This window comes from Triticum dicoccoides, chromosome 2A, assembly GCF_002162155.2.
Source record: "Triticum dicoccoides isolate Atlit2015 ecotype Zavitan chromosome 2A, WEW_v2.0, whole genome shotgun sequence".
Lineage (NCBI taxonomy): Eukaryota > Viridiplantae > Streptophyta > Magnoliopsida > Poales > Poaceae > Triticum > Triticum dicoccoides.
In genome coordinates this window covers 174,089,070-174,098,652 of record NC_041382.1, presented here as the reverse complement: position 1 = coordinate 174,098,652, position 9,583 = coordinate 174,089,070, and positions in this window count along the sequence as shown.

Below are 9,583 nucleotides of genomic sequence, written 5' to 3'. Positions count from 1 at the left end.
GGGGGGGGGTTTGGGGTGTATTTACATAGGGGGGGTGATTACTTGGGGTAGGGGGCAAGCAAAAGAGGGAAAACAAAACAAGGAAAAGGGGGGGCTAACCGGCCTAGAGTCCCTCTGGGACTCGGCCTAGAGCGACTGAGGCGGCGGCCTGGCGCTGCGCCTGGCGCGCGCGCTAGCTGGGGAGGCGGCCGGCTGGCTGGGCCTTTGGCCCGGCTGGCCTTGGTCCCCCTTTTTTTTAACTGGATTCGCGCGCAGAAAAACAAAAGAAAACTAAACTAAATGAACTCCAAAATTACTAAAGTAAATTTTCCCCGACTCCTAAAAATGAGTCGAACAAAATGAACTTTACTCCGGACCTAGATTGCAATTTTTGAAAACGCGCATTTTTCCCTATCCAAAAAAAAGCAACAAAACTCCGGCAAAACCATAATTTGATTTATTCATTAAATCTTCATTTTTCCTAGCTTTGGGAAAGTCATATTATTCCCTCTCTCATTTTTTTGATATTGGAAAAATAATTGAAGATGAAATAAATAAATCAAATGATCCTCTTTTCAAAATTTGAGAAAACTCTCAAATATGAAAATAACGAAATCTCCAACTCTCTCCGAGGGTCCTTGAGTTGCGTGAAATTTCTAGGATCGACCTAAATGCAAGAAAAATATGATATGCATGATGATCTAATGTATAACATTCCAAATTGAAAATTTGGGATGTTACAAACCTACCCCCCTTAAGATGAATCTCGCCCTCGAGATTCGGGTTGGCTAGAAAATAGGTGAGGGTGGTCCTTGAGCAAATCTTCTTCTCTTTCCCAGGTGGCTTCATCCTCTGAGTGGTGGTTCCACTGAACTTTGCAAAACTTGATAACCTTGCTGCGGGTAACTCTGCTGGCATAATCGAGAATCTTGACTGGCTTCTCCTCATACGTTAAGTCGTCCTTCAACTGAATCGCTTCGGGTGGCACGGTATCTCTTAGCGGTACTTCCGCCATCTCGGCATGTCATTTCTTCAGCTGAGAAACATGGAATACATCATGAACTCCTGACAGTCCCTCTGGTAATTCCAACTTATAAGCGACTTATCCCATACGTTGTAAGATCTTGTACGGTCCAACGAAATGCGGTGCTAACTTTCCCTTAACTCCAAAGCGCTTAACTCCTCGAAGTGGGGATACTCGAAGGTAAACTCTGTCTCCGGTTTCGTAAACTGTCTCCTTGCGTTTTGAATCTGCGTAGCTCTTCTGCCTGGACTGGGCTACCTTGAGCCTATCGCGAATCAACTTAACTTTCCATTCAGACTCCTTAATCAAATCTGGTCCAAAGAATTGACGATCTCCAACTTCGTCCCATGACAACGGTGTCCTGCACCTCCTTCCGTATAAAGCTTCGAAAGGTGCCATCTTCAAACTGGTTTGGTAACTGTTGTTATAAGAAAACTCCGCATACGGCAAGTTATCGTCCCAGCTAGATCCATAATCTAGTGCACAAGCTCTCAGCATATCTTCCAAAATCTGATTGACTCTCTCGGTCTGTCCATCTGTCTGTGGGTGAAAAGCTGTGCTGAACTCTAGTCTGGTTCCCAAAGTTTCATGCAACTGATTCCAAAACTTTGAGGTAAACTGGGTTCCTCTATCTGATACGATACTTCTCGGAACTCCATGCAAACAAATGATCCTAGTCATGTATATCTTTGCCAACTTAGCACTGGTGTAAGTGGTCTTAACTGGAATAAAATGTGCTACCTTTGTCAAACGATCAACTACTACCCATATCGAGTCATAGCCTGCTTTCGTCCTGGGTAGTCCTGTGATAAAATCCATGCCTATCTTATCCCACTTCCATTCGGGTATCGGCAATGGTTGTAACAATCCTGCTGGCTTCTGATGCTCTGCCTTCACTCTCTGACATACGTCACAAACTGCTACATATGCTGCAATATCCTTCTTCATTCCGGTCCACCAGAATGTTCCCTTCAAATCCAAATACATCTTGGTATTCCCCGGGTGAATCGAATACAGTGAATCATGTGCCTCTTGCAAAATCAACTTCCTGATCTTCGGGTCATTGGGCACATAAACACGGTCTTCAAACCATAAGGTATCGTGCTCATCCTCACAAAATCCCTTTGCTTTTCCTTCGCTCAATTTCTCTTTTATAGCAGCAATCTCCTTGTCAAATTTCTGAGCTTCTTTGATCTTATCCATCAATGTTGACTGAATCTCCAATGCTGCTACAATGCCTCTCGGAACTATTTCCAAACATAGCTCACGAAGGTTTTCTGCTAACTCCTTGGGTATTTTCCCCGTCATTAGAGTTTTGACATGGCTCTTACGGCTCAATGCGTCAGCTACTACATTAGCTTTTCCGAGATGGTAATGCAATCTCATGTCATAATCCTTGATGAGCTCCAACCAGCTCCTTTGTCCGAGGTTCAATTCCTTTTGCGTGAAAATGTACTTCAAACTCTTGTGATCCGTGTACACCTCACAATGATTTCCAATGAGGAAATGTCTCCAAGTTTTCAATGCATGCACTACAGCTGCTAACTCTAAATCATGCATGGCATAATTCAACTCATGAGGCTTCAGTTGCTGTGAAGCATACGAAACAACTCTCCCTTCCTGCATAAGCACTGCTCCAAGTCCTCGACGTGAAGCGTCGCAATACACCTCATAATCCTTGGTCTGATCTGGCAAAATCAATACTGGTGAGGTGACCAAACGTTTCTTCAACTCCTGGAAACTAGCCTCACATTCCTCAGTCCAATTGAACTTAGTATCCCTCTTCAACAATTCAGTCATAGGCTTTGCAATCTTTGAAAAGTTCTCAATGAACCTCCGGTAGTATCCTGCGAGTCCAAGAAAACTCTGGATCTCTCCAACTGTCGTTGGTGCTTCCCATTCGGTTACGGTCTCAACCTTTGTGGGGTCAACTACTATACCTTCTCCGGATATAACGTGTCCGAGGAATCCAACTTCCTTCAACCTAAACTCACATTTGCTGAATTTGGAGTATAACTGATGTTCCCTTAGTTTCTCCAAAACCAAACGCAAATGTTCCTTATGCTCCTCTTCATTCTTTGAATAAACCAGGATGTCATCAATGAACACTACGACGAACTTATCCAAAAACTCCATAAACACTTTGTTCATCAGGTTCATAAAATAGGCAGGTGCGTTAGTCAATCCAAATGACATAACGGTATACTCATACAGTCCATATCTCGTGGTGAATGCTGTCTTAGGTATGTCCTGCTCCCGAATCTTCAATTGATGGTACCCTGATCGCAAATCGATCTTGGGAAACACTTTAGCTCCTTGCAACCGATCGAACAGATCGTTGATCATTGGCAGTGGGTACTTATTCTTGATGGTTACTTCATTCAATCCCCGATAATCTACAACCATCCTTAATGATCTATCCTTCTTTTCCACTAGAAGTACAGGTGATCCCCAAGGCGAAGAACTTGGGCGAATGTAACCTTTATCCAATAACTCCTTAATCTGATTCTTAATTTCCACCAAATCCTTTGCTGGCATCCGGTACGGTCGCTTCGATATTGGGCCTGTACCTGGCAATAACTCAATCACAAACTCAATGTCTCTATCCGGTGGCATGCCTGGTAATTCCTCAGGAAATACATCAGGAAAATCCTTTACCACTGGTACTTCTTCTTGCACAACTCCTGTTAGGCAGTTTACTTGTGTCCTGTTTGGCACATGCCGGGATACATACTTGATCCTTCTTCCTTCTGGTGTGGTAAGCAAAATTGACTTACTAGCGCAATCGATGTTTCCTCCATACATCGACAACCAATCCATGCCTAATATCACATCCAATCCTTGAGATTCCAATACTATTAGGTCTGAGGGAAACACATAGTTACCAATCCTTAATGGTAACCGATCACACCATTGTCTAGCCATAAACTCCGCTCCTGGTGAGCTTACTAACATGGGTGACCTAAGGGCTTGGGTTGGCAGGTTATATTTATCCACAAATCCCCTTGATATGTATGAATGCGATGCGCCAGTGTCAAAAAGAACAAGTGCAGTAAATGACTTAACCAAAAACTTACCGATTACTGCATCGGGCTGATCTTCAACCTCCTCCACATTAACGTGGTTCACCTGTCCCCTATTGAAAGGGTTCGGCTTTTTCCCAGAGCTTCCATTGCCATTTCCATTCTGGCCTTCAGGACATTCATTGGCATAATGTCCGGTCTTGGAACACTTGAAACAGGTGACTTGACTCAGATCTCTCTTGGTTGGGGTCGATGGGGGGTGGTCCGGTTCTGGCCGTTGCTTCCTACATTCCCATTACCATTCTTGTGGCCATTATGGTTGTGCGAGCTACCTCCTCCATGGGTGTGCTGAAACTGAAATCCCGATTTAGGGGCAAAACGGGGCTTCTGCTGGGCTCCAGAGTTATACTTCCCCTGTCCATACTTCCTCTTACGGTTCTCAATCTGCTGTTGCTTCCCTTCAATCATGATGGCACGATCTACCAACTCCTGGTAGTTGTTGAAACTCGCTACCATCAACTTCATGCTTAGTTCATCATTCAGTCCTTCCAGAAACTTCTCCTGCTTAGCAGCATCCGTAGCAATGTCATCTGGGGCATAACGTGCTAACTTGCTGAAATCGTCAACGTACTGGCCAACTGTCCTTCCTCCTTGGCGTAAGTTGCGAAACTCACGCTTCTTCAGGGCCATAGCTCCTGCTGAAACATGGGCAGTGCGGAAAGCTTGCTGAAACTGATCCCATGTGACAGTGTCAACTGGGTAAGTGGCTGTGAAATTCTCCCACCATGCTGCCGCGGGTCTGTCAAGCTGGTGGGCGGCAAACTTCACTTTCTCACCATCCGTGCATCCCGCAGTGGTCAACTCCCTTCCTATCTTGCGGAGCCAATCGTCTGCTACTATTGGCTCGGTGCTACTGGAAAACACCGGTGGATTCAGCCTAAGGAAACGGGCTAAGTGGTCAACAGGTGGTGGTGGTGGTGGGGGGTTGTTGTTGTTGTTCTGTTGGTTCTGGACTAACATCTGCATCAATTGATTCTGTTGTTGAATCAACTAAGTGAGCTCCGGTGGGAATCCATTGTCACGTCTCGGAGGCATCTGAGGGTTTAGAAAAGACGAGAATTAAGAATAGAGTGAGGTCTAAAGGGAAAACACTACCCCAATGCACATGAGCAAATGCACACAAAATCACTCCATTCAATCAAACAAGGGCTTACAAGCAATCTAAAACTATCGCAAAAGTGCTCGAACTATTGTGTTTACATGGGGGAATACTACTACTATTTGGTGGTCATCTAGAAATTTGAACCGATGGAAGACTCCATGATATCTGCTCCAGCTTCGTCTTCAAAGTCGGGTTCACTTGGATCCGAATCGGTGTCGTCGATGATGATGTAGTTGTCCTGACATGCGACGTACTCGTCTTCCTCCTTGGATGCTAACTTCCTCTTGAGTTCTTCAATCTCCTGCTTAAGATCGCCATTGTGTCTTGCTAGAGCTACAATTTCGTCCATGTAGTCCTTGCGTGTAGACTTTAGTTCTCCTTCTAGCTCGATGATCCTTGCCTTCGCATTCTTCAATTCTATCATATCATTACACATCTGGTTCTCGTGGCGTCGAATGTGCCGGTTTAACTCCTGAATGAATGATGCAATGGATCTATCCTTCTTGGTGCTGACTAACTCCCATTGTTCATCTCGGCGTCCGCAAATCTGGTAGATAGTGTCCTTGAGGTCTTCTTAGTAAACTTCTCCAATGCGTCCTATGGTGATATGAGCTGCCATGCTCCTTCCCAGACTCCAGGTTGGTGCATTGCAAACACTATCTATAGGCTTCGTGATTGGCGCGAATGTTCTTCCCAGAACGTGAGCTTGAATCTTCCAGCGCTCCTCTTCAGGCAGAGTGGCGTTGAAGGTTCCCGTGAAGCTTGGTAATCCGATATTCAGGTACTTGGTGACTTCCTTCAAGTGAAATCCAAAAGGTGTGCCTTCATCCGGTTGAGCGTACTTAATCTTCGCGTTCGTCATCCTAAAAGAGTAGAAAAGATGAGGAGTTAGAAAATGAGAAGAGAATGGTGATCTATGGCTTTAACTTAGTGGTCGTGTCCTACAGTCAGCGTGTGCTTTGATACCATCTCTGTGGCGACCCGACCCGAATGGATCAAGTGCTCTGTGCTCAGGTGTCATCCCTGGATCAGTAATGCTGACACCACACAGTACATCGAAGGATTTATAGCAGAGTGGCAATCACACACTTATTACATCGTTGTCTCAAAGAGAACTTATTACAATAAATATGGCTTAAGGCCATCTAATAATGATAACAGCGGAAGACTCGGAAGATAAATGGGTCCATCAACTCCAACGGCACCACTGAGTATAGAACCACGACCTAAAAGCACCTTACTCGTCGTCTGAAAAGTCTGCAACATGAAAGTTGCAGCCCGAAAACGGGTCAGCACATGGAATATGCTGGCAATGTAACACATAGAGAGTAATGGAATGAAACAGCTATACTACATGCATATATGGCTGGTGGAAAGCTCTATGGTTACAGTTTTGCGTAAAGCCAGTTTTTCCCTACTGCAAAGGAATAAATTTATTTAACTATCATGGTAGTTGTTAAACATCGAGAATGGTTGACAGCATTCCGATCCCAATTAAGTGAACAATTAAAACCCAACAACATTAATTATAAGTAACATGATGAGATTCACATGATATTCAAGTACTAGATACTCAAGTTGTCCATAACCGGGGACACGGCTAATCATGATTAGTTTGTACACTCTGCAGAGGTTTGCGCACTTTTCCCCACATGACTCGATCGCCTCCGTTTGTTTTCTCGCACTACATGGTGTTTGAGAAACGGATGACCGAGACATAGTCTTTCAGAAGCGCTAGCACCTTACATGTGGGGTAGACCGTACCACCTACAACCCCTACATCTGCTAGTCCACCCCGTAAGAGTTCACACAACTTAGTCAACTATGCCAGAGCCCATAGTAGCATGTGGCTGCACACGGAAGTTTCTAGCATGAATTATCTTATGATCCCTTTGAGCCTGGGTGGCGGTCCAAAATAAAACAGGCAAGTCCTGATAGACATCAGGTGCCTCAATCCACCCAGATGTGTGTTTAAGTGGCCACCTTAGATAAACCATTAAAATTAATAAACTCACATCTGTCATGGGTATCACTCACCCAATCCACGTCTACTAGCATAGCATGGCATAATAAGCAAACGTAGAAGTAACTCCCAAAGGATTCATAATAAACAGGTAATAGGTACTACCTCATCTACTTCCCATCCCATAATTTAATTAGATCCTAATCATGCAATGTGAGAGGATTGACCTATGCAATAAAACTGGGTTGTAGAAAAGGTATGATCAAAGTGTTACTTGCCTTGCTGATGATCCGCGAGACCTAGGGTTTCGAAGTAACAGGCGGCGCAATCCGGGTGATCTATCGCAGACAAACAAGCACACAATAAGTACTCATCTAATGCACAGGTAAAACTCGAACAAGAGAATGAACCAGAAAGTTCAACTTAAGAACTCCGGTTGCAAAGAAAGAACGAACCGAACAAAGCAACGGAAAAACAAACGGCGGAAGAAAACAACTTGGTTCTAGCAAGTTGAAACTAGGTCAAATTTTACCGGGGCAAAAACTTGTTTAAGTTGATTAGACGGAACGGCGGTTTTGAAACGAAACTCCAGGCGCTTGAATCACCTGATTCCGATAAACGAGCGAGAAGAAAGACTAGAACGAAGATCGGATCTGAGATCGCGATCGCGGAATAAATCCGACGAAAAGAAAGAGACGAACGGTTAAATAAACGGGCGTCATTAACCGGGAAAAATCGGTGATCACGTTCTTTGAGACGAACGGTCCGAAAGAAGAACGAAAACCGATCTAGGGTTTTCGGAAAAGAAAACCGAAACAAAGAACGAAAGAAAACTGGAATGGTTAAGGAAGAACCGGAACGGTTTAGAAGAAAAACTGAACAGAGGGGAGAAAAAGAGACGCGGCACGGGACAACCTCGGCGAGGCTCCGGCGAATGGCGGCGATGGCGGCTATAGGGCGGCGGCGGCGGCTAGAGGCGGCGGCAGCGGGTGAGGGGCGCGGGGTGGGGCGAGGCTAAGGAGGAGGTGGGGGGATTACTTGGGGTAGGGGGCAAGCAAAAGAGGGAAAACAAACCAAGGAAAAGGGCGGGCTAACCGGCCTAGAGTCCCTCTGGGACTCGGCCTAGAGCGAGGGAGGCGGCGGCCTGGCGCTGCGCCTGGCGCGCGCGCTGGCTGGGGAGGCGGCCGGCTGGCTGGGCCTTTGGCCCGGCTGGCCTTGGTCCCCCTTTTTTTAACTGGATTCGCGCGCAGAAAAACAAAAGAAAACTAAACTAAACGAACTCCAAAATTACTAAAGTAAATTTTCCCCGACTCCTAAAAATGAGTCGAACAAAATGAACTTTACTCCGGACCTAGATTGCAATTTTTGAAAACACGCATTTTTCCCTATCAAAAAAAAAGCAACAAAACTCCGGCAAAACCATAATTTGATTTATTCATTAAATCTTCATTTTTCCTAACTTTGGGAAAGTCATATTATTCCCTCTCTCATTTTTTGATATTGGAAAAATAATTGAAGATGAAATAAATAAATCAAATGATCCTCTTTTCAAAATTTGAGAAAACTCTCAAATATGAAAATAACGAAATCTCCAACTCTCTTCGAGGGTCCTTGAGTTGCGTGAAATTTCTAGGATCGACCAAAATGCAAGAAAAATATGATATGCATGATGATCTAATGTATAACATTCCAAATTGAAAATTTGGGATGTTACAGACGGTGGGCTAGCGGCCAAGGCGACCAACGATGGGATGGCGGCCACGACCACCACCTCCCGCCTTCGGGCCGCGGTGGCGGAGCAGGTAATGGCCACGGTGGCCGGCAGTAGGATAGTGGCCACGACGGCCACCTCCCGCCTTCGGGCCACGGCGGCGGAGCGGGAGATGGCCCTGGCTTTTGACGGTGGTGTGGCGGCAACGGCGGCCGGCAACAGCTGCCGACGGGCAGCGGTGACGGAGCGTGTGGTGGGTGTTCCGCGCACACCCAACAGGGACGCCACACGCACTACACTGCGTCGGGGACTATGCCGCCGCCGCGGTGTAGCCTCCCAGCTGGAGCTGTCCTCTGATGACGGCGGAGTGGCTGAGCGACGATGATGGATTGGTGCCATTGGCGATTGTCGGAGAAGCGGATGAGATAAGCTACAGGGAGGGAGGGGAAAATGCGACGCAGGACTCGCCGACCGTGAGGGTTTTTATAGCAGGCCGGTAAGCATTGGGATTTTGGGGGACTTCACCGAGTCGGGCGGGAAGCTTGCGCGGGAACCTGCGAGGTTCTGCGGGAACGAGCTCACCGATGATTCATTGGCGCCACCGTTTGGCCAAAAGAACGCCCCCGCGCGCTACGCAAGGTTGCGATGTAAGCCATCTGCGGCAGGGGGGTGACAAGACGTGCGAGAGGACACATTTAATAAAAAAACGTTTGCGATTTAA